We start from the raw sequence: 27,774 nt of genomic DNA on the forward strand, positions 1-27,774 counted from the left end.
TTACTTAGGTTTATAATTTAACCTGTTGGATAGATCATTCTAATCTAGATGTTGTTGAGAATAGTGAATAAATCAAATTAAGTTGTAATTAGTTTTTGCTGTTGATGAGTTCTTTTATTAATTTTGGGAAAAATTAATAACATTTTGAACTCAAGTGTAATTAAGCTGATATATTAATCATCTAATGGATTATTACATTACATGCATCCTAAGTATATTAGTGTACTTTAAATTAAGGTTAGCATTTACATGTATATGTAAATATATCATCATTTGGAAACATTGGACCATATATTAAGAACATGCACTTTTGCAAGTAATATTTGGAAAGTTTATAGTTTGGGCAGGAATGTCTCTAAACAGGACAATATCCCACCTACTAAATGACTTTAAAAATGAATTAGGCTATTAAGTCTGAAGAAAGGTAACTTATAAAAAAGCTATCAACAGTTTCGTGCTGCTGCTGGAATAATTAAGTGTTCAAAAACTTATATCCAAAACCTCTGGTTGTCATCAATTTTGTGAACTATAGAGTGAATGTGGCTTACAAATCAATATGCCAGTGTTTCTATGTATGCTTACAAATTTAACATTAGTTCATTTGACTGTATCAATAAAGGTCTATATTAAAATTGCAGAGGGCTTATGATTTATGCCCTTATTGATTGCTGTGTTTTCGTCTAACAAATAAATGAATCTTAGAAGAATTTCATGTGTATAAGCTCTATTACTATCCATTTTCATGAGATGGAACATTAAAACTCTGCTACAAATTATTTTTATGTTTTTTAGAAACTTATTATGTTTTGCTCTAATCACTTAAGCTTGGCTAAAGTAATTACTGGTTGGGATATTTCACATGGGCTACCTTGAGCATTCTTTGAGTACTTTTTCTTCTTATAGATTTAGGTAAAAAGCGTGGGGCTCTCTTCTTGGATTACAATTGACAGAGAGAGACATCATAGTAGCTTGCCTTGACTATAGTTAAGGAGTATATTTTTAGCTATATATATGCTGTGAATCGGAGTGTCAAACATTGATTTTTTTGTGTTTTATTTTGATTCAGTTATGTATATTACTAAGATTATTCACATTAAAAAAAAAATGATTCACATCAAAGAGATATGCCTACCACGTATACAACTCCTTCTAGCCCCCTAGGTTTTAAAAGAGAAAAGAGAATAGTTATTTAGATTCATGCATGAATCTGATTTAAAATCTGAGTTTAAAAAACATAAGAAAGTTCATGTTTTCAGTATATGTTTGCTAATTTGTATTGATTATTATGATTTCTCTTTTTTGCACAATTATTGTTACTTGTAAATATCAACAAGCTAGGTTAGTAAGGTCTCATGCTCACAGCATACACCAAAATATGATAGTTCTTTAGTTTCACCATTTTAAAATTACATATGGTATTGCTTTAATTTGCAAAAAAAAAAAAAAAAAAATTGAAATGGATTTTGTTTATGGTTAAACTTTTAATTTACTTTGGTTTATAATTAAATCATCCGTTTCCCAAAATGACAACCTAACATTTCTAAGCCATGTTTAGTAATTGTTCCTTATCAACAAAATTGTTACTATTCATGCATTCTCAATGTTGAATGTTTGTGAAAATGTAAATAAGCTTCAAATAAATAAATCAAACACAAGAATGCTAAAACAAGAAACTTTATTAGAACGTAAATGATATATAATCAGAGTTATAGAAATCCATATGAACCAATTACAAAGACTTCAACGAAAAATCGAACTACTAAAGCTAAACATCCTTATTGCTTATCATATATCAATCATCACAGTTTAATTGCAATTTTACATCAAACACAATACGCTTCCCATGCAGATACTTAACAAGTGCACCTTCATCAACTAATACATCGTAATAATCAATTAACTTATAAATTCCATTCATTATAAAACATTAAATAATCTTATTATCATTCTTCCGAATCTTCAATCGAGCTTCAAATCGCGTATCATAAAGTTGTACAACGACATCAGTCGACATTGAAAACTCACCAAAATGTTCTTTAGCAAAGTCCAACGGAACATTCTATTTTTTTTTAAATCTTTTTTTTTTTTTAAAAAAGGCATAAGCATAATTAAACATTAATAGCAAAACAAATTCATATTTAAAAAATAAACTAGCACTGAAATTTGAAACTTACAATGACCCCTTGTGTATGATAAGATTCCGAAAACACAAATTTTAAAAATGATCCATTGCAATTAGCCGCGACAGAATTAAACCAAGCATTTGTTTTAGCTACCATCTCCGAAGATCCTTGTACAAAAGGCTTGCGACCACGTTTTTTAAGTACACTAGCTTTTGTTTTCATCATCCTAATAGAAAGAAAAAAAACTAACCAATGCTAAAATATATGTAAAAACTCGAATAAAAACTTTAACATCTAAACCTATACCAAAAATATAAAACAAATGAAAAAGAAATTTCTAACTAAGCATCACATATCTAACATAGAAAAAAAAGGCCAATGCCTTGATTAAAAACATCAATTATGTAGAACTTACCATCAACTAATTTAAATTCATAAGCCAAAAGAAATCTCATATCATCTAATTATTAATTTCAAGTTAATAGCATCAAACAAAATATTTGGTGTAGCTATTCAAACAAGGAAAAAAATAAAACATGGCATATAATATCATCTAATAAATTAATTCAGTAATTGAAATTTAAGGCATATGTATTTTTGTTTCATCTTCAATTGATCTAAGAATGACCAACAAAGTATTCTATAATATTCAGATTGTTAGGAAACCAATTAGTAGTTACTCATCTCATTGATTGGATCATAGAAAATGTCACAATTGCAACAAGACATAGCATCAGACAAAAAAATTCGTGAAGCTATTCAAGGGAGGAAAAAACAAAATCATAGCATACAATATTATCTCATCAATTAATTCAATATCGGGTTACAGAGGAATGGGCCATTGACTATGAGTATTAAGGTTACATTGACCATTAAAGAAATCTAGGATATGAAGGTAGTATAATATTTGACGTAACTATTCAAAAAATGAAAAAAACAGACATAGCATATAATACAATTTGATCAATTAATTTAGAAATTTAGGTTTAAGATACATGTTTTCTATTTCATCTTCAATTAATCTTAGAATTGAGTTCATTTTTTACAGACAAATTAATATGTGTTCATACAAAATCGTAACCTTCTTTAACTTCCTCATCTTATTGATTATATCCTTTTTAAAAATAGCAAAATAAAAAATCGAACAACTCAATTAACGAATTTCATCTATCTATTCATCAGCAAATAAGATTTTTAAAATACAAATTTTTAAAACAATATTTGATCATTTCACATAAAATTGTCGTGATTCAGAATGCTAATTGATAAAACACATTAGAACAAAGATTTTTTTTTAAAAAAAAAAAACCTTACCTAAATTCAATTCAGAGCACAAACGTTGAGTATACTTCAATGACTACGAGAATGAAATACAGACAATAAAACCCTAATTTAGTGTATTTAAAAAGAAGAAAATTATACAACTAATTGACTTTTAAAACGTATAAATCTTCTTAGGCGTTTTTCGATTCTTTTTTATTTTTTTTAAAAAGAACCCCCACCCCCCCCCCCCCCCAAAAAAAAAAAAAACATAATCACATTCATAAGATTTCAAATTTCTAACTTTCATATTACAAAGTAGGCCAATAATATTACAAAACAATAAAACCATTAGTCAACACTTAGTAATTAGTATAATTATAACTCTAACACCAAATTTAACTAATATTTGACAAAATTTCCTAAATGGGATATAATCTTAAAGATTAGTCCACTTAAATTATTCTACATTGTACCACTCTAACTTCTTCTTTTTTTTTTACATTATTAGTAATAAAGAGTGGAGTTTGCATTATTTGAATTTTTTTACAAGACTCAAATTTAGAACAATTAAACTAATTAATTACCAATAAAATTCCAAATTGAAATTCAGTAGTGTTCATCGGATTCCTTGGTTAAATTTTTATTTCGGTATTGTATTTTTGTGAAACGAATGATAGATTTTAGTTTTAGTTAACTTGAATTGAATATGAAAAAATTGGAATGATTTAAATTCAAAATAAGAAATATTGGGTGTTGATATCAAAAGTTCATACTATAGCACTTGTTACAAATATATGAAAGTAAATTATTGTTAGAAATCATTCAAGCTATTTTAAGCTTTTAGTTTATCCTCACAGATTGTATTCCTCCATCTCACATTGCTAAGTGAGCTTTCCCTTTCCGCCTTCTTAATATGTAGATAAAACATTTTTCCTTATGTAAACATTAAGAATAGTTCTTTTCAAGTAATTTTCATCTATTCATTCATTTATTATTATTAGTATAAATTGCGAAGTTAATTGAATTGTTTGAGTAAATATTAAATCACAATTCTTACACAATCCAGATACAAAATAGTTAATTATAAGGAATAATTTTAATTGGCTAATAAAAATTTTAACATTTATATTCTATAATTTGATTTGATTAACAAAACAACTAATATTTACAACTTAATTCATCTAGCCCTTTCCCATTCTCTAACCCTTTTCTTATGCTTCTTCAAAACCTCATCTAATTCATTCATTTCCTTTTCTTTATCCTCTTTCAGCTTTTCAAGTTGAATAGCACCTTCAGCACCCATTTTCTCTACTCGATCTAAAAACCTCACAAATTTAGGAATCACTTAAGGTGCTTGAGCAACAGCTTCTTCAACACCTTCAGACGCATCTATCAGAATTGCATAAACTTCAGCGGTTTTTTCATCAACCTCCATCTTCGGTGACAGCACTCCGGCTTGAATGACCTCCATGATACGACTTTGCAAAGCGCAAAAATCCTCATATTTGTACTAGCAGCATCAAGCTCTTTTAACTCTCACATCCTTATGAGAAAATTCGGAAAAAAAAGACAAAAAAAAGGCTTTGGAATAATTTGTACTTAAAAAACTATTACTTAACAATAATCACCTTCAAATATCAGAATACATTAAGTAACATTTCTATGAGTAGCCTTCACTATACAAAATGTCAACAATTCCAAGGTATTTTAATCCCACACATATTCCTAAGGTTAAGTTAATTATAAACATTTTTTCAATAAAAAGACTTGATTCAAAAATAAACTTCAATAAATTCTACACATTTTTAATTAAAGTATAATGTCAACTTTATTCATGTTTGATAACACAAAATTACAACTTACCGTATTAATTTGTTTAATTTAAATAATAATTAAACGAACAGATGTACCTAAAACTAAGTAGATATAGATTAAAGCAAGTTTCATAAGAATTTTTGTTTATTTAAAGAACTTGTTATGTTAATTGAATGACAATCATTCAATATAATATTTTAATTAAAGTTTGACATATCAAAACCGGAAAATTAGCCAAATTAAATAATACTCTACTCTTGTTTGATTGTATAAAGTAACAACTTACCATGCTATATTTAAATTTTTCATTAAACGAACAAGTGTACCTATTCCTAAGTTGGTATATATCAAAACAAATTTCAAAAGTATTTTAATTTTATATGTTAGTCAAAAAAATAAGAAATGATTATCGTCAAGTATTTAGGTAAAAGTGACGAATTAGATGCTTGGCTCGAGTTTTTTAGATTTGATCAAATAAAATTATTTATGGCCCATTTATAGTATTGTCGAATATTCAAGTAACAAAATATTACAATGTCGAAAATCTAAGTAAACTAATATTTAGTAATAATGTAATTTATTAAAAATAATATTATTAAACCACTCAACACTTATTATATTTTAGAAAAATATATTTTAATATAACCACATATTTTCGAAAATAAGTAATATATTATTGAGTAAATTTGGGCATCTAATGTTTTTTTATTTTTTATAATATTAATTATAGTAAGACTGCAATAGCTTTTGTTTATATTTGTGTTTATATTTCCTATATAATGTTGTGTTGTTTTTTGTATATGTATGAAATTCATAATAATGAATGTTAAGAGCTCTATAAAAGCCTAGGTCATTGTAATTTGACTGTATTCATTATTTCAATTCCTGAAAAAATTTTAGGTTTATAATTTCTAATTTCTCTGTATACTAACCTACTTGAAGGTTTGTTCAATTTTAGAATGTCAAATAGCATTGAAAAGTCATCTTCTTCATCTAAAGTGCCTACAAATGTTCCTTTTGAACATTTGGACACCTGGATGCAGATACCTTTGTTACGTCGTCGTTTAAAAAATTTGCGATCTCGGAAGAGTGAATTAGAGGAAGAAATGGCTACATTGCAAAGGTCGATGCTGCAGGTGGATGAAGATATTTTGAAACAGGTAGAAGGATGGAAGAACTTCAAGCTATTGTTGATGCTGCTAAGATGGATGGCCAGCATTGTCGTGAACATGCTAAGCAATCCGAGTCGGAACAAAGTTCAAAAACATTAAATGGTCCTCCGCAGGGGATTCAGAGTAGGAAAACTAATTGAAAGATAGATTACGAGAAAATGTTGGTCTAACCTTGTTCCTTTTTAGTTGGAATTGAAATTGAGTTTATGTGATATTCTGTTGGCACGAGAGCTAATAATGTAAAACGTTTTAGATTGTTGTTGTTGCATAAGTGCAGCTGTTATTAGGAATATGATAAGTAGAGAAGAGGTTTGATTTTTCATTTTGGCCTCTGTAACTTCTTCTTATGTATTCCTATAACTCGAGAATGTATCGTTTAAGGTATAATAAAGTTATTTGATTTAGCATTCTCATGTCTGGCTTATTTATTTGCAGCTTACTGTATTTTGTGTAAACATTCAAGCGTTGAGAATGCATAATCTATACGTTAATAAACCAAAAGCTTAAAATAGCTTGAATGATTTCTAACAATAATTTACTTTCATATATTCCTAACAATAAGTTAATAAATCTTTGTTTTAATATCAACACCCGATATCCAAATCATTCCAAAATTTTCCATATCCAAATAAAATTTACAAAAACTAAAATTTATCATTCGTTTAAAAAATATACAATACTGAAATAAAACTTTAACCAAGAAATCCAATAAACACTATCGACACCCGATATTTTCAATATTGGCCGATCGAGTGCCTGCGCTCGATAGGGCAACTAGTTTGGTGTAAAAGAGAGAAAGAGAGAGTGATTTGATGATCAAGCTTGTTGATGATTAAAAAAAAGGGGGAAATATGACATCTATTTATAGAGAAAAAAGAAGGGTCGAAAAAAACAAGATAAGATCCGAATTAAATCGGAATAAAACTCGATAGACTGCAGTTTTTGTGGTTTTTGTTTTAAACATATATTTTGATCCAGAAATTGGAATAAGATAAATAAGGTATAGTTGGAAAGACTTGAAGTGTAATTTCTAACCCAATTGGAATTTGATTAAAAAATTTGTAGAATAAAAGATATGGCCGAAATAGTGAGACGGTGTCAGTTTTGGATAGAGTTTGATATTTTATTCATATCTTTTCCGTTATAGCTCGGAATTGATATTATAATATATCATTGGAAAGATAATTACAAGGGCTATTCAACCATATAAAATTTGGATAAAAGTATGAGGAAAGAAAATAATATCTGTCTATCTTTGAACGTCTTTCAGTTCTAAAAGAATTTGGACTTTCAAAAAAAGAAAAGTTTTATTCAATTTCAAACTCTTTAATCTTATCTTTTCAAAAACTATAATTAAGATATTTTAGAAACTTATAGAACCTTCCAATTAATCCTAATTTGTTAAGGAATGGGATTAAATAATTTGGACCCACCACATGATCATTGGGTCGTAGGTAAGGTGGGCTTAGGTTCGGTTTGGGCTCGGTTTAATATTTTGGCCATAACTTATTCTTTATAACTTGGATTTTGGCTTATAATGTATCGTTGGAAATCTATTTTCAAGCCCCATCCAATTATTAAATCATTGTACCCAGATTATGGACTAAAATAAACTGGATTAAACGTTTTTATAAAAAGGACACGAAATGAATGATTTTAAAGGACACGAAATGAATTATTTTGGGTTTAAAGGCACGAAAAGAGGAAAATAAGTTATGGTTTGGGGAAATGGGCTAGAATTTGGGTTGGTTTGTGAAATAAAAATATGGATTTAAGCACTCCAATATTAAATACTCAACCCGACCAATAATGGCGGTGAAAGGTTGTTCATCATCTTGTTTGGTTTTGGGGAGACATTTTTAGGTGTCTACAAACTATTTTCAGAATACGAAAAAATCCAAAACAAACTTACAAAGAATTGATACTATCTTTGGTGTGTTAATATTTGAGAAATCATATCATATAACTAATATATAAAGCTAAACTTTTAGCTAGGCTACGAGACATCGACATTTGACATTTTAACTTTTTCACTAAGTGTCGCACCACTTAGGCGACAATTAATTATTTGAGTATATATATTTTATAGTATATGATTAAAAAAATAGATAAATTCAGTAAGATAAAAAAGTTATTTTTTTTAATTAAATTTGGATGATTTAGTAGGATAAAAAGTAATTTTAGAATTTCATGTTCACTAAACTAAAAATTTTGCTTTAAATTTTTATTTTCAATTAAATACCAATATTTCTATACAAATATAGAGAAGTACAAAAGGAAATTTTTTTAAAAAAAGAAATCGAAGAGATTATATATAACTGTTCTCTTAAGTTTTAACATGTAACTAGCCTTTCCTTAGATGTTCAGAAAATGACAGAGATCATAGCTTAATTTAGACAACTGTGTATTTTGTTGTAATTCGAATTTTTTTAGATTGCTAAGTGATTATTAATCCCTAAAATATCCAAAAAAGACAAGTATGGTTGTCAAGTGATTATTAATCCATAAAATACCTATAAATGGACAAGTATGATTGTCAAGTGATTATTAATCCATGAATAGAAAATTCAAGTATAGGATAACTTGGACATCGCCCGCGCATAAAACTAGTGGAAGAATAAAGAAAAACCAATATTTTTTAGGAAAAATTAGAAAAAATTAATCTCAACTTTCATCAATTTTTATATAATTATCCCAACTTTGGATTATTCTGGAATAATCCGAACTTTGGGGGGTATTCTTTTTCTTCAATCCCAAACTGGTCAATAACCTATTAGATCAAGTCACTTGACACATGTCAAGCCCTGATTGGTATAAAAATTATAAAAAAAAAAAAAAACAGAAAACCACCCAGCTTCCCCTTCCCCCATCGATGCACCCTGACCACCACCACAGCCTAGCCCGCCACCCCACTGATCCACCCTAACCACCATCAGCACAGACTAGGCCGCCGTGTTTCCCACACTCATTGCATCGCCGTTTTCCCTTCTCCTCAAATCCCCACGCAACCACCGAAATCACCAGCCCCAAAAACCACGCAACCACCGTAACTAGCCTCGAAACCCCAAAACACTCCTCTCCCACCCCGAAACCCTAGTGTGTAGGGTTTTTAATGGTGAGGGAGGGGCTTTTGGTAGTTTTCGGAAGTGGGCTAGTGGCTTTGATGGATTTTTGAGAGTTAGGCTGGTTGTTTTTGGGGGTTTTTGAGAGTGGGGCTGGTGGTTTTTGGTGGTTTGACTGGTGGCGTGGGAATTTAGGGGAGGGGGTGGTGGTTTTTCTTGGAGCGGCGACTCTAGGAGTGGAGGAAGGCCGGAGGTCAACGAGGGAGGTGGCTGGCATGGGCGGGTTGACGGATTGTTTGGGTGGTTGGGGCTTTGGTTGGTTGTTTTTTTTTTTATTTTGCTTTTAATTTATTTTATATATATATATATATATATATATATATATATATTAGCCAATTAATTTGTGACACGTTTCACTTTAATAAAAAAAATTAACCCATTCAACAAGTAACTAATATTTAGGATTGAAGAAAAAGAAGACCTCCCAAAGTTCAGATTATTCCACAATAATCCAAAGTTGGGATTATTGTACCAAAATTAATGAAAGTTGAGATTATTTTTTCTAATTTTTCCTAATCTTTATTATAGATGTGTATGATTATAGCTAAATTATGTATATTATACTATATTTTGTGTTAAATTAATTTATTAAAGCAATACATATCTCCATAATAATCCAAGTATAACTCAAGATCACCCAACCATGTGCAATAAACTAAAAAAAATAAAATAAAATTTGGACCTCTTGATCATAGCCCAAGGTGCTATAACTAGGGGTGATTATGATGCGAGACAACTCGCGAGCTCGGGCTCGAATCGAAATGTTAACGAGTCGAGTGAGATCGACTCGAGCTCGGGCTCGACTCGAAATGTTAACGAGTCGAGCCGAGGAACTCCTTACTCGACTCGAAAAGCTTTTGAGATACTCGATTTTTATAATGCAGTATGGATTACTATATTTATATATTTAAATATATATATAAAAAATTAACTTAATTTTTTATTCAATTATTCCAATAATTGTTAGTATTGGGCCAAACTCATATTCATATTTATAATTAGGAATAATGGCCCAAACCTACTATTTTTTTTCCTAAAAAAAATGTATTTCAATGAATACCTAAAAAAGCCTTTTCCTTTCATTTTCCTCAAAAAAAAAAAAAAAAAGCCTTTTCATTTCCTATTGAATATACTAAGATCTTCTAGTCGTCATTTTCATCTTCCTGTTCCTTCCATGTTCTCATTCCTCTTCTATTTTCTATACTAAAATTCAATCAAATAGTATATTAAAAGGTCTACAGCTTGGTAATTCAATCAAACAAAGTACAAAGAAGCATAATTCAATCAAACCGCCGCAACTCCCGATCACTGCGTCTCCATCTCCTCCTTAACGCCGGTAAATTTCCCTTTATTTCATTTTTCATTTTTATTTTTTTAACAAAATTTTCTTAATAATCCTTCTCTTTGTAGATTCGATGTATATATAGTTGATTTTTGCTATTTTGGAGTTAATTAGTAAGTTAGTAACTGATGAGTATCATTTATGACACTCATTTGGCTTCTTTTAGGATGATTTTCATGATCTTTTATAGCTCTTTTCTTTAGTTTTCCTTAGTTTTGTTCTTTATTTCTTTTGTTTGTGCTTTCCTTAGTTAGTTTTCTTTCTTTGTGCATTTCTTTGTTTATTTGGTCTTTTTTGCTTTTATTTGCTTGTTTTCATGTATTTTCAGGTTATGATCGTGTTCCAAGGATTCCCGAGCTTTCCTCTCATATTTCTCATCATTTTAGATGCCTCTTGCTTGTCATTTGGAGCTCAAGTTTGAAGGAATGCAAGGAGCAAGTTCATGAGATCGTTGCATGCATGCGTTGGGGGCATCATCTTTGGCATGAACCCACCAAAAGAGCCATTTCAAGATTTCCTACCTTAGTGTTCATCATCATCACCAAGACGAGCACACGAGGATGAGCTAGGACGAAGAAGAGGGAGCTCCCCTACTCCCAGGTGCGGGCGCGCACGAGGGTGGTGCGATCGCGCACCTGGGTGGCTCGGGCGCACCTGATGCAGGTGCGAGCGCGCCTTCCAGGGCCCCAGTTCCGTACCCATTTTCCTGCGGCCGCGCCTCTCCCTTGTTGCGACCGCACCTTCCGGGGTTTCTTTTGGGACGAGTTAACTAACTCTTCTTTTGTATCTTTCCTTTATATAGTCTTTTCTTCTATTTTTAGAGGGAGAAGGATTAGAATAGAACTAGAATTAGTTTTTGATCAAATTAGAGAGATTTTTAGAGAGAGAAACTCTAGGTTCTAGTGAGAGAATTTCATGGTGGATTGTTGACGATCGAAGATTTCTTCATTTCCTTTGATTTTTGATCAAGTTTGTAAAGATTCCTTTTCTTTAATTCAATCTATAGTTTGATCTTTAGTTTGATTTCATCTGTTTTGATTGATTGTTCTAGTTTGATTGAAGTTTGATTGATTTGTGTTTGATTTTAGCTTGTGTGATTTGATCATGATGAATTTGTTGCTTAGTGTTGTTTTGATCTTGATTTCAATGGCTAGTGAGTAGATTGCTTGCTAGGGTAATGGTGAAGCATGTATGAGTAATGGATTAATGCTAATTGGGAAAAATTGATGGAGTTGATGATGTGATTAAATTGGTTGATGATCATGTGCATGTGTGCGATTAATTAAAGAGTATCTAACTTTGATTGTTGCACTAGATTGCATTGTAAGTTCACATTGATACGGACCATTGATTTGTTGCTTGCATTTAACGATTGAGGTGCCTTGTGACGTTTCTAGCTAGAGTTTATTGTAGTTGACGCTAGTTAGACCTCTAGAAAAATAGGTTGATACGCTCTTTTGGTTGCATGATTGATCTTCCCTCACATTGCTTGACTTAGTCACTTTGACCTCCCAATAAGTAGAATCCGTTACGATTACATGTGGATCCAAGCCCTAGCGTTTTGCATACTTGATTTCAATTCATTGTTTAGTCATCCTTGTCCTAGTTTACATACCTACACCCTACCATTTCGGAGTAGCTTGACTTAGGCAATAGGTAACCGCCCACCGTTCCTTAGTGGTTCGACCCTCTACTTACCATTATACTTGTGTAAGGGTGTATTGAGAGATTACAAATTTTGTTTGGCCTAGGGTAGGGGTTAGTTTCAACGACCTACTTCAGACTCCTTTGTCAGTAACTTAGGGTTTTCAGTGGGTTAATGTAGTTTGTTTAATTAAGGAAAATTGGTGATATGCTTAAAATGATTGAGTACATTTAGTTTTGTTATGCTTAACAATTTGAGTAGTAAATGTTGTATAATTTGGAGCACTGTAGCCTTTTATGTCACCCCAAAACCTAGAATCGATTCTCGAATAAAATGATAGACAACAGAGTACTATGCTACTCACATTTCAAAAATGATGGAAAAGAAAACCTTGGGAAATATGTTTTTTGTGGTTTAATTGTTTAATATTTTTTATTCCTTATGTAAATTTGTTGTTTAAATTTAATTGCCACAACATTTGTGACCTTATACATGCACATTTTATATTACTACTCTATTTTGTGTAGAATGTCTACTTCAACACCTATAGGAACTTCAATCGTAGAAGAGTTTTATGTAAATAATGAGGATAAAATTAGGGAATTAGAGGAACTTAATTAAGGTGAAGAAACTGGAGAATATAATGAAGGTGAAGAATTTATCACTGCAACAAAAGAGGTTGAGGTTGAAAATCCTTTTTAAGCTTATAAGAAACAGAGAAGATAATAAGTGTGGGAGGATTATCTTGAACCTGAAATTATAAAAGGGAAATGGAAAGTAAGGTGTAAGTTCTGTAATTCTCCTCTTTCTATCTTGAAATCTAAAAGTACTACTCATTTGATTCGACACTTGGGTAGTTGTTCAAAAAATGCATTACACCTCAAGCAACAGAAATTGATTAATTTTTTACCGTATGATAAAAGTGCTGGTGCAAACCAAACTGGATTTGTTAGTGCTTTACATAATGGTAAATTTGACATGTTAAAGATAAGAGAGGGGATAATACATTGGATCACAATGCATGAGCATCCGTTCACTACCGTAGAAGAGGAAGGATTTAACTTGATGTTGAAAAGGGGAATTCCACAATGGACTAGTGTGTCTCATCATACCATTAGAAGTAACTCCTTTAAATTCTATGATGCTGAGAAGAAGAAAGTAAAACCATTGTTGTAAAAGGTGGATCGAATTAGCTTGACTACAAATTTAAGGCGATCAAGACAACAAAAAATCGAATATATGGTTTTGACAGCTCATTTTGTGGATCCTAACTGGAAACTTCATAAAAGGGTGCTCAACTTTGTCAACTTGCCTCCTCCACGTAAAGGTCCGAACATAGCTGATTGTATTTTGACTTGTATCAGGGAGTGGGAAATTGAAGAAAAAGTAAGCATTCTGAAATTTTATTTTTAATTTTATTACATATAAAAATTAGTTTATGTGTTTAATGTCTTAAACTAATCAAATAATTCTGTTTTTTTTAGATTTCCTCAATCTCAGTGGACAATGCAATTGCAAATGATTCCTGCATTCAGATTTTAAAGGAGAACTTGGCATCCAGTGATTGGCTTTTTTTGCAAAGGACGATTGTTTCATGTACGTTGTTGAGCTCATATCCTCAACATAATGGTTCAGCATGGACTTGATCAAGTGAGGAGCATAATAGAAAAAGTACATGACACCGTGGACTACTTGAATTCAAGTGAAGCTAGACTCAAATGGTTTGGTGAACTAGTATGCCAGTACAACGTGAAAGAGAGAAAACTTGTCCTTGAATTTAAGACTCGCTGGAATTCAACATATGATATGTTGGATTGTGCTATCAAATTTAGAAAGGTATTTCCTAAATATGCTTTACATGATCATAATTATGATTGTTGTCCAACTGATGATGAGTGGGATAAGATTGAAAAATTGCTTGAAGTCTTAAAAGTATTTAAAGAGACTACAAATATTATATCGGGTTCTAAATACCCAACTTCTAACTTGTTTCTTAGTGAGGTACACAGAGTTACGGTATTGTTAAATAAAAAGTCAGAGACTTCTGATGATTTTGTTAAGAATATGGTCCAAAACATGAAATAATGGTTTGACAAATATTGGGGTGAATGTAATATGCTAATGTCAATAGGGGCAGTACTGGACCCAAGATTAAAATTTAGTGTTTTAGAAATTAAATTCCCCAAAATGTTTCCCTCACATGTAGCTCGAGTGAACATTAGTAAAGTTAGAGATGTTTTACAGGAACTTTATGATGAGTATGTAAGAATTTATTCTTCTTGTTTTGAACAAAGTGGTGAATGTGAATATGTTTCAAATGATCTTAATGATGATAGTATTACTACAAGCGGTTTGTCAGAACTTTTGCATGTGGTTTGGGCCGGGCAAATGACAGAGCCTGGTAAATCTGAACTTGAGGTGTATTTAGATGAGGGGCTTTTCATAACTGATGATTCTAAATTCGATGCCTTGGCTTGGTGGAAGGAAATATCTATGAAGTTTCATATTTTATCTATGACAGCGTCACAAATTTTAACAGTTCCAATCACAATAGTTGCTTCCGAGGCAACTTTTAGTGCTGGTGGTCGCATAATAGATCCGTACAGATCAAAGCTTGACCCTGATACAGTGCAGATGCTGTTATGTTTAGGTGATTGGTGCAGATCATTACATGGGTTAAAATCAAAAAACAAGGTTAGGTGAAGGACTTCTTTTAAATAATTTTTCAGGCTTTAACTCTCTTCTTATATATATAAATTACAACTTAGATATTGATATTATTGCAGAGAAAAAATGAAGACCAAGCAAAAGAAATTTTTATCGCGATACCACAATGAAGGAACCTGTATTCTGAAAATACAAAGGATTTTGATTATGGCTTGTAATCTCTCATATGGTTTTGTATTTTTGAATTTTTAAAGTGTAGACATTGTAGTTTACCAAGAATGTTGTCTTCCCCGTAATTGCTAGTGATTAGTGAAACATATATTTTTTTTTTTTTGACAAAGTGAAACATATATTTTGGATTAAAGGATTATAATAATTGTTGGATAAAGAAAATTAAAAAAATAAACCAAATGCTTAAAATTAATGGGATAATACTTCACTTTGCAAAAATAAAAAATTTCGAGTTAAATTCAATTTCGAGTTCGAGTCGAGTTTAACTAATAGGTTTTAGAGTTCGATTCGAGCTCCATTTTTTTGAGCTCGTGAGTTTCGAGTTCAAGTCGAGTTTCAGTTTTGTGCTTTCGAGTTTGAGTCGAGGTAGCTGAACTCGAGCTCGACTCGCATCATAAGCACCCCTAATATAATAACCAACTTAATGCAACCAGTCACATTGACTCAAGCTTTAAAATAGTTTCATTTCTTTTTGTTTTCGACTGTCCTATATCATGACTCAAGTATATAATTCTATTTTCGAAAATAAAGAATTGCAATTATTTGAAATTTTGAGTTGTGTGATTACGTGTGCATTAAATTTGGTGTTAAAACACCTTAGTCCATGGTCATAGGTCCGAATTTCCGGAGTTATTGCCATGGTTGGGTGATCTTGAGTTATACTTGCATTGGTTGGTTGAGTTATGAATTGCTTTATGCAAATGGATTTTTGAATTAAATTGTTTATGTATTTAGCATTACAATGATTGTTTTGCATATTTATGTGAAACAGATGGAAATGACTGATGATATGAGAAATAATTACTTAATCTTGCATTACTTGAAAGATGATGGAGTCACAGTTAGTGAATTCATAACTGACATTCTTACTTTAGCCTTAACCCTTTATGAGAAGTACAATCTAGAAGCTTTGACCCAACCACCTTGGATGGTTCTTTTGGCCTTAGCCCATCTATCTAGAATTGTCAAATATCAACTTCTCTTTGACAAGTATGATGATGTGATGATCAAGAAAATGGGTTGTGGAATGAAAAAACCATCATGAAGGGAAGTCGTTAGCAAGCATGTCTAGCCTTAAGAGAGACTTGCACTATGTGGAACGTAAGTATGTGCCTAGGAGGAGAATTGTGAGATTTCCTAAACTTTTAAAGAATAGTTTCTTTAGAGAAGATGAACAAATGTACTACTTAAAGGCCCAAGTACCTTTTTCATACCGCAAAGATCCGCATGAGTTTGTGTCATCCAGTGATGAGTCCATACCACCTCTTAGCTTGGTAGGAGCAAGAATTACCCTTCTTCCATTCCTAATCTAAGTTATGAACCTCCACAACTTCCAAGTCCAAAATCCACTTCCATGTTGCAAAAAGGCCTAGAACACGTACCCAAGTTGTCAATCAAAAGCCACCAAGTCAAGAATATCATTCATTTTTCACCAAAAGTACAACCGAAGCCCAATGCTTCTTCAAATTAACCTTGTGGTAGAGTTAGCCTAGTCAAAAGCCCAAGTTACACTCCTTATGCAAGCCCAGACAATAATCTAAGTGAATATGAGTCGAGTTTAGGCTGTACTCTAAGCTATAGTGGTTACAACCTATTTTTCATGACTGACCCAAGTGATAGGGATAAGTGCAAGCAAGATGATCCTGACTATGGTCCGGATGAGGATGGTTATGCTGAAAGTGTTGCTTGATGAATTGAACTATGACTATGTTTATTGCTTTTAATAATTGTTATACCCCTAAATCTTCCTCTATGCAAATACTAGTATAATACGTATAATTGCACCGTAGAGATAGATAGATTTAAGCGTATTCAATTTTCTTTTATTTACACAAGGCTACTCAAAATACTTAACTCAATAACAAAACTTGCAGCTAAAATTCAATTTTCTTTTATTAACACTCAAAAAAATAGTAACGTTGTTATGAGTACTCAAAATAAAGACAAGACTAGCATTCCTAAACTAGGTGAAACAAATTCCGGGACTCCCATATGCTCATTCATGACTCCACCTGAAAAAAAGCTACACTGCTTACCATTACGGTAAATAGGGTGAACCAAAACAAATAGGAAATACGGATTAGCAAATTATGGTAAGTACGATAAGTGTAAAATAATGTAAACTCAATTTATTTGCAAATATATTTTTAAAACCAATTCAAATAATTAATCCAATAATTCCAAAACTCATGATTTCGAAACCAATACCAATTATCCAATATTTCAATAAAATAAATAATAAAAATTCCTCTTTTTAAATTCAATTCCTAACCTCAAGTGTGCACGCCCCCCCAAGATAGTCTCCTTATATTGCAAGACTATTCTTGACGAAAGACCAAGTCATACAAAGTACAAAGTCTTAACAACCAAATCTGCATAGTGGGATTACTAATAACCTGCTTGTAAAGCTTTAATAATAATAATAGTAATAGTAATTGTTTAGGGTAAAAATACCACTTTGTTCGTGGTCCAATCCCATAGTGACACGTGGAAAAACCAGAAGGTGACACGTGTCCTTATGGGAAGATGACATGTGTCCAATGCTAAAAAAGAGCACCTGAGATAAGAGGAAAAAGAGCCTTTCTTACGTCAGAGCCCAAATCCCGAGAGATACTGTTGAAAGCCGCAAAGTGGCGCCCCTATCCTACAAGTGGCACTACCTAATTGCGCAGCCAATCAGGTCACGCAAAATTAGGGTACAAGCCCTAAAGGGGCACAAATTCCCACCCCTATAAATATCCTAATCATTTATGATGGGAGGGGTGGATTACAACATTACATAAAAAAGAGCCTTAAATTAGCTCCAACTTCTCTCTATTTTCTCTCTCTAGGTTTTCTGTTTTTGGTTACTAACTTAACCGTTGAAGGCGAATATTCTGGGTACAGAATATTCGTTGTTTTGCAGGTGTCAAGTCTCGTTGCCAGCAGTACGTGACTAGTGTCCTAAGGGAATCCAAAAAATCCCCAAAACATTTGGCGCCGTGTGTGGGGATACTCGTCCGTAATGGCAATAGATGGTCAGACACCTAATGTTGGCCCTGGCCATGGTCGGGACAACCATATAGAAGATATTACCACAACAATCAATTCTAATGATCCTCTGATCGCCACATTTCATGAGGCCAAGGGTCTACCAGTTACTACTGCCTCTCTAAAGGTAGCTCTGAGTAAACTTCGAAAGGAGTTAGAAGAAAAGAGGTCGTCCACGTCCGGAAGGGTGGAGGACGACTCTCAGAGAATAAATTAGAGCAAGGCAACAAATGCTGAAGATGCTCGGAACACTCCCTTTCGCCGGCCGCGTGGTCGGACTCTTCGGGTGCCACGAACGAATCTGTCAAGGCTCCCTGAGAGAACCCAATCAACTGGGGGGCATGCCGGACATCCTTGAAGGGAGGATCTTAAGTCGTCTCAATGTTGGAAGGATGCCAGGGATTACATCTGGCACAAGCAAAAGGAGCGGGCTGCTCAGTCGGATATGGCTTCCACCTCTACACTACCAGATAAATTCTCTAGCCACTCTCTTTCCCAACATACCAACACGGTCGGGACCAGTGTAAGTAAGACTGCATGTACTCTGACTCCTATTCCCGTGCAACCAATTCAGCCTGTTCAGTATCGAATTCCTTAGAATTTGAATGCATTTTTGCCGCACAGTCCTAATGTCCTCGGATAATATGGACAATTCGCCCAGCCGTTCGACCAGGCCACTTATCTGGGCGGACCGGCTGGGCAGCCTCAACCTATTGATTGGAAAATGCGCTTGCTTAATCTTGGAGTCAAGCCGCCCCCGTTCTCTCAGGAGATCCTTAGCTCTCCCAAACTTGCAAAGGTGAAGAGTGTACTCGTGGGTGCCTAAGATGGTTCGGGCAACCCAGAGGAGCATGTAACCTAGTACAAAAACTTGGTGTACCTGCAAAGTGTTGATGACGCCACCTGGTGTAGGTGCTTCTCGGTCACCCTAAAGGGTGTGGCACAAGACTGGTTTAACAGCCTGTCGGCCGGATGCATAAACTGCTTCATTACTCTAAGCATGTTGTTCATTGGAAACTTTTCATATAATATTCCCCTGAGAAAGACCAGCCTTAACTTGGCCACAATTGTCCAGGGAAAAAATGAGGGGTTGCGCTCGTAAGTCTAGAGGTTCAACCAAGAAAAAGCTTAGATTCAGAATCTTCCGGATGAAATGGCGTACTCAGAATTTCTCTGGGGATTAAGGCATAATGGTTTTAAGTTGGACTTGGTCAGAAAAAGGGTTCGGACATACGCAGGCGTTCGGCGGGAAGCCGAAGCCTATATAGAGGCAACTGATTGACGAGGGGTGGAACTAGGTTGTTGAAACTAATCCTCCCTCGGTCAAACAAAATTTATAAACACTTAACCAAGCTAAATACAAGTATAGAGGCAAGTCAAGGGTCGAACCCAAAGGAATGGTAATGTTCAAGCGCTCTCAATTATGCGCCTAAGCTAGGTCAAAGACAAAGATAAAGAGAGAACACTAACCAACTACCAAACAAATAAACCAAACAAATAAAGCACTAGGAATGGGGATCAACAAGTAATCATGACAATTGTAGCAAATCGGAAATACATGTAAGTCAATGATTGTGAAGACTAATGGCAAGCTCAATAAAAAGAGTTATCAAGCTATCTCCAAGAGGTCAAACAAGCGCCAACTACGAGAGACTCTAACTAGGAGCATCACTAATCAAGCTCAATCGACAATTGCAATTCCTAAATCAATGGTCCGTATCATTAGAAACTACAATGCAATCTAGCATAATTCTCAAGGCCTAATCGAATTACACACATGCAAACTTCCATAAATCACTTTAATCTCAACAATTAATCAACACAATCCCCAAATTAAGCAGAATCAATCAATCATACAAGTTTCACCTTATCCCTAGACAAACAACTACTCAAACATCATCATATAATCACAAACAACTAAAGAAAACAAGAATTAACAATCTATGAAGAACAATTACACTAATAAAAGATAAAACATGAAAATCAAATCAAACAAACATGAACTAACTAATCAAAGCAATAAATGAGATGGAGTTTAGAAATGCTCATTGATAATAGAGAAGATCTTCAACACAATTGTCACCATTTAATCTTCAATCTCTCAACCACCATTGAAATTCCTCACTTTTTCTCTCTAAAATCTACTCCTAAACTAACCCTTAAACTAGAGAGAGAAGCTCTCAACTAAGCTAAAATTATGATCTAGAATTGTGAATTCCGTTCTCCTTTTCTAAAACTTGCCCCAAAAATAGGGTTACAATAGTATTTATAGAAGGCGCGAAACGAAACCAAGCAAGGAGAATACCCAGGGGAGCGCGCCAGCGCGGGCAAGGAGGCGCGCCCGCGCTTTTCTGGGTTTCTTCGACTTTCCTCGTGTTTCATGTGTTCTCTAAGATCTTCGAATGGACGCGCAATATGATGATGATGAACACTAAGAGTGGCAGTCCCCAAAAGCACTTGATAGTGGGTTCAACACCCCTTCTTCATAAGAGCACGACTTGAGAGCCCAAGAGCTAGAACTTGGAGAATCCACTTCCTTGTATCTTGAGCTTTCCAATTTCCATGAGCTTGCTCCAATAGCATCTTCCACCTTAGTAAATAACCAATATCAAGACGCGGACCTCGTACAATACCTATAACCATGAAAATAGAGCAAATAAAGGAGAAAAGAGTAGAAAAACCAATAAAATGCACAAAAGCTACAAAATAAGAGGGGAAAGGTAAAACCAAGACCAAACGCATAAAACTAGGCATTTATTGAGCATGAAAGCTATGAAAAGAGGAAGAGAACAACCTAAATGTTCATCAAATGGGTGCCATTTATGACACCCATCACTAATTTCTATTCGCTCACCAAAGTAGAGCAGTCGGCCAAGGGAGCGGAGAAGAATCCATCTTCTCAGCAAGACTTAGCCGAAAAGAAGAAGGAAGGAAAGAAACAAAAAGAAGTCTGGGTGGCAGATGATCAGCAGCAAAAATCAAAGAAGGTTAAGGCGTACAGGCCTTAGTATGAGTTCACCAAAGACTATTATTCAATCCTAGTGGAGATTAAGGACAAGTTTGAGTTTGAGAAGCCCCAACCAATGAGAGGCTCGGCCTAGTACCGCAACAAGAACAAATATTTCTATTACCCCAAGGATGTGGGACACGACACGAACGATTGCATTAATCTAAAGCGATTACTAGATAAGCTGGCCGAGAAGGGCATGTTGAACGCGTACATCCTGAAGTCAAAATTCCCTTCCTCTCGGACAGACAACAACTCCGAGAAGAAAAAGTAGAAGCAAATTGAAAAAGATGACGGTAATAGTACAAATTTTGGTATGGTTGCCATGATATCAGGCGGCATTGCTGCAGGCGGCCCTACCATGAAAGGAATTAAGCAGGATGATTAGAAGCTCGGCAAGGTGATGCAGGCCAAGGGGGTCAAAGTCTTACCCTTTCATGAGGTAACGGTTAGTGAGGCCAACCGAGGGGAGGTCAATGTCTTGCATAACAATCCCATGGTGTTTATCATGAAGATAGCCAATCTAAAAGTCGGTCGGATCCTAATAGATACGGGCAACTCGTCCGATATTATCATCTTGGCCGCCCTGAAAAATTTGAAGTTCCTAGGAAACGCTCTAAAAGACATCACTCACCCTTTGGTGGGATTTGGGGAAAGCATCATTCACCCAGTTAGACAGATAGACTTACCCGTCCGATTTGGGCAGAAAAGAGAAGGAAGGGACATGGTCGTCTGATTCTTGGTGGTGAAAGAATTGACCGGATATAATGTCATACTCAGCCGTCCCACCCTAAATGCTGCGAAGGTTGTGATCGTCCCCCATCTGATTTTGTTGATGTTTGAACGATCGGACGGAAGAATTGGTTCAATTCAAGGAAGTTAGAAAATGGCAAAAGAATGTAATCAGCTGGTTGTAAAGCCAACAACTCGCAAACATGGAAAGCCGTCCGAGTCAAAAGGGGAAGAACCCCCACTCCAAGCATACCAGGTCGGCCAAAGGAGAAAGCAGGCCATGGCTGACCAGGCCTAGCAATTAATGATCGTCGGTCGGCCTGAAGAGCTGAGACCCTAGTCGGCCGACGATCACCAAGATATAGTGCTTGACCCCGATAAACCAGGTCGGATGATCACTGTAGGCACTATAGCTATGGGTCTGCTTGGAGATGAGTTAGTCCAGCTATTGAGAGAATTTAAAGATGTGTTTGTGTTCGAAGTTAGTGAAATGCCAGGCATAAGCCCTAACCTGGTCGTACACAAGCTAGCTACAAACCTAGTCATTAAACCTATCCGTCAGAAGAAAATAAATCATGGAGAGGAGAGGAATCAGGCGGCCGCAACCGAGGTGAAAAAGCTGCTTGACGCCGGTTTCATTTGGTAATGTTACTACCCTGATAGGGTAGCTAAGTGGTTCTTGTGAAAAAGCCGAATGAGACTTGGAGGATGTGCGTAGACTACAAAGATTTGAACAAGGCATGCCCTAAGGATAGCTTTTCCCTGTCAAAAATCGACCGCATGGTTGATTCTACGGCCAGGCATGCCCTAATGAGCTTCATGGAAGCATACTATAGATTCCATCAAATTCCTCTATGGGAAGAAGATCAAGAGAAAACCGCATGTGTCACCGAGCAGGGGTTATACTGTTACAGAGTTATGTCATTCGGCCTCAAGAATGCCCCTGTTACTTTTCAGCGGCTGGTAAATGTAGTCTTTAGAGATCTCGGCCGGAATATGGAGGCGTACATTGATGACATGATCGTCAAGTCAAAAGAGTCGGCCGACCATCTAAAGGTTCTTCGAGAAACTTTTACCAAACTCGGGCGGCATAGGATGATGTTAAACCGGAAGAAAAGTGTCTTTAAGGTTGATTCCAGTAAATTTCTTGGATTTATAATTGATCAAAGAGGAATTGAGGCTAATCTTGAAAAAATCAAGCCGTCTTGGACATGAAGTTGCCGAGAACAATTAAGGAAGTGCTGAGACTGGCCGGTTATTTAGCCGCGCTTGACTGATTCTTGTCAAGATTAGGGGACAAGTGCCGATACTTTTTCCAGACAATTAAGAAGAAAGCTATGTTTGAATGGACAAAGGAGGCCGAGGAAGCCTTTGTCCAGCTAAAATTCCACCAACATACGTTGCCTCTGCTCGTGAGCCCACTCAAGAATGAGAAACTTTACATGTATCTTTCTATTTCAGAGCATTCCGTAAGTGATGTCCTGCTTGCTGAAAGGGACGACCATCAAATCCCAGTGTACTTATCAGCCATGTGTTGCACAATGCCGAGCTTAGGTATCCCCCCATTGAAAAATTTTGCCTTGCCTTGTATATGACGTTAAAGGAGCTTCAGCCGTACTTTCTGGCGCACTCAATTGTGGTCTATACCAACAACTTCTGGGTTTGAATGTGATATCAAAACCCCTCATCTCTAAGGCCCATTTCAGGAGCTTCAGCCGTACTTTCTGGCGCACTCAATTCTGGCGCACTCAATCAAGGGGCAAGCCTTTGCTGAATTTGTAGCTTAGATGACTCGGCCGGATCTGCAGCCAGTCGGAGATAAAATTTGGAGAGTATATGTGGATGGTAGTGCAACAGCGGCCGGATGCGGCACTGGGATTTTCTATTTATCTCCCGAGGGAGATAAGTTTGCATATGCAATGAGATTCCAGTTCCAAGCCTCCAATAATGAGGCCGAGTATGAAGACTTGCTGGTCGGCCTTAGAATGTGTAAGGCGGCCGGGGCAACCAAAGTTGATGTAAGTTCGGATTCCCTGCTCATAGTCAACCAAGTTAACGGTGACTATGAAGCCAAGGAGTCAACCATGATGAAATATTTGCAAATGATTAAAGAAGAAGCCAAGGGCCTAGAGCATTTTAACTTGCAACAAGTCCCCCATTCAGATAATCAACAAGCGAACACACTCTCAAAATTATCGTCCTCGGCATCATGTGATATTCTCAGATCGGTATTTTGGGAAGTAAAGGGAAAGAGGAGTATCGATGTCGAGCCTATGCAAATCATAGACAGAAGTTCCTCATGGATGGACAGAGAGTGATCTCAAACTTAAGGGATGGGATACTCCAGGATGATTCGAAGAGAGGTGGTTGATGAAGAAGAGGGCGGCCTGGTTTGAAATGAAAAGAGGGGAATTATTCAAAAAAGCTTTCGTGAAACCATACTTGAAATGCATTACTCCAGAAAGGGGGCATGATGTTCTAGGCGACCTCCACCAAGGGCATTGTGGGTCTCATATAGGTGGACGTGCCCTAGCTGAAAAAGCCACCCACCTGGGGTATTACTGGCCGAGTATGAACTCAGACGTCGTGAACATGGTGAAAAAATGTGACAAGTGCCAGAGATTTGCAACCCTAATCCATCGGCCAGCCAACAGCTTATCGGCCATAAGTAGTCCCCTCCCTTTTGCAAAATGGGGTATGGACATCTTAGGGCCGTATACTCTTGCATCCGGTCAAAGGCGGTATGTGCTTGTAGCAGTTGGCTGCTTTACAAAGTGGGTAGAGGCTAAGGCCGTCCGAGGCATCAAATGGACAAACGTATCAGCCTTCATATGGAAAAATGTTATTACTCGTTTTGGAGTTCTTCAGTTTATGGTTTTTGACAACGGACCTCAGTTCAAAACTCGCCAACTCAAAGAATGGCTAAGTGACCAGGGCATCGCTCACTGTTTTTCCTCGGTCGGCCGTCCACAAGCCAACGGTCAAGTAGAGGCCTATAACAAGCTAATTTCCAACGGCATCAAGCGCTAGCTTGAAAAAGCAGGCGGCCTATGTGCTGATGAGTTGGTTAACGTTTTGTGGTCCATACGTACCACAACAAAGAGTTTGACTCGCGAAACCCCATTCTTCTTAGTTTATGGTGCTGAAGCTGTGCTTCCAATCGAGATGTACGAGCCTACACTTTGAGTAATGTTGTATGATGAGAATGCCAATTGGGAGGCAATAATGAAAACTACTTTGGATTTTTTCTAGAAGCAAGGGGCAACGCGGCTCTTAGACATGAAATTTATCGGTTAAGAATGACGAGAACTTATAATCGCCGAGTGTCTAAGTGGCCAATGAAGATGGGTGATTTGGTCCTAAGGAAAATAGAAGCAGTCAGGCGAGCAAATGAAGACGAAAAGTTAACCCCAAACTGGGAGGGGCCATATCGAATCAGCGAAGAAGCGAGATGGTACTTATCGTCATTAAGCCCTAGATGGTCGTCCAATTCCACGAACATGGAACACGGACAATCTGAAAAAAATATTATGTTTAAGTCTTTTCCTTGTACTTAGCCAAAAAGTTGTATATACAACTTGGTCTTAATGACCGAGCAATGTAATTAAAGTCGTACGGCCACAACAATGTAACCTTGACAAATTATTGAAAAAGTCAAGCATTGTTATCTTATTGAGTTATTTGATTTTGCTTACATATGCTTTTTGTTATTTGAGCTTAAAGGCCGAATGAAAACTATAACAATGTTTCCTGCAATATAGCAACACGGCCTATAATGGTTGAACAAGATTACTCATGATATAGTAAGCCGGTCATAAAGGGCCACCTTAAGTCCAAAAAAAAAAAAAAATAAATTACTGGAGTGTCACAAATATATGTCTGAATCCCACCCGGGCGGACGGTAAAGGCACCAGGTATCCTAAGTTTGTCCAAGGCATTCACCTCTTAAGAAAATTGGGGCAAAGGCATACCTAGGCATTCTAGCGATAGATTCAACGGACGGTTCACATAAGGCCAATCAAGTGGCCGCATAAGTTGTTGATTCGGCGTTTCACCTAGTCCAAGGGCAATCATTAATATGATTTGATTAACTCGCTAGTTGTCATACCCTTTAAGGTATAATAACTACCAAGTCAATCAAACCACTCAAAGTATGGACTAGGCGAATGCCGAATAAAGGGGCATACCCCCCAGGTTCGTACGAAAGCAATAAAGCATAAAAATTCGCTAAGTATGGAACATATAAAATAAAAATTGCTCAGAAGGCGGAAAAATTAACATTGACAAAATGCCGCTCAAAAGGCGGTAAAATTTCCTACAAAGGCGCTCAAAACAGGCGGCACCAAATAAAAATAAAAAATTGTTCAGTAACAACAAAAGTTAAATACTAGAAGGCTTGAATTGGGGGACGGACGGTGGAGGACTTGAGCTCTATTTAGCTTAATGCGGACGACCTCATCAGCATGTATTAGGCGGCCGAGGTGCTTTCAGTTGTTATGTTAAGTCCAAAACGAACTTCTATAAAGTTTCCACCTCTGCCCTAAGTGTGTATGCCTCATCTAAGACCTCCTTAAGGCTCTTTTGAGCCACGACCACGTCCTCCTTCAACTTCTCAGAGGCCTCAAAGCCTTCCTTCCAGCGTTGGCCTTCAAGGATGGTCGCATCCCTTTCCTGCCTCATGGTCTCCCTAGCCAACGACTCTTGTTTAAGAGCCTTATTACCCAGTTTGACTAGGTCTTCAGCCTGCCGTGCAGCCTTGTCGGACAACGCGGTGATCTGGGTTTTGAAGTAGGTTTGTTGGATTGCGGCCGTCATAGTGACGGCATCCTTAGCCTCCCGGACTTCATTCCAAGCCCTCTTAAGCCTCTCATTTTCTTTCTCCTTCCATTCCAGGAAGGCGGTAAGCCAAAAGAAGCGTTGTGTACAAGACTAAGCAAGTTAGCAAACCAATAAAGAAAATACTCTAAGTATGAAATCACAAAGGGTTGAGAAGAGTTACCTCGGTCCTGTAATTAATCATAGGGCCAAGGAAGCCCTCATGGAATCCCCGCAACTTGTCTCATTGCTCTGAAGGGACGGCCCTTCCCATGGCTTCTCGCATGGCCTTCTTGTCCGCACCAGTAAGGGACTGGCCGGACAGCTTCATGTTAAACTCCTCCGCAATATCTGCATACGACCGCAAAAGGGTGTTAGATTGAGCAAAAGTACTTGTATTAAAAATGTGTAAAATCGTGCTCAAGGTTATTTAAACTAACCGTCCGAGAAGCTCGGAGGAGAAAGAGTGTTGAAGGTGAATGGAGGAGACGATCTAGATTTGTCGCCCTCCTCCCGGTGCGGCCGGGTTGAGTACAAGCCGACTGGGAGGCCTCTAGCAAATCAGATTTTAAAACTCTCTCGACATGCGGAGTCGAGAAGGGGCCGGTCGATTTTGCCGAGGTCGACTTACCCCTATCGTCCGTTTTCACGGCCTCATCATGGACGGCCTAGCGGACGAATCCACGGACTTGGAGATCCTGCTATCACCCAACCTAGGTGGCTCTCCTTGAGACTGCTTAGAAGCAGCCTGCAGCTTAGTCTTCGTCGCTGATACGGAAGAAGTCTTGGTGGCGACCGTCTTCCTTTGCT

The sequence above is a fragment of the Chenopodium quinoa genome, unplaced genomic scaffold (genome assembly GCF_001683475.1).
Source record: "Chenopodium quinoa cultivar QQ74 unplaced genomic scaffold, ASM168347v1, whole genome shotgun sequence".
NCBI lineage: Eukaryota > Viridiplantae > Streptophyta > Magnoliopsida > Caryophyllales > Amaranthaceae > Chenopodium > Chenopodium quinoa.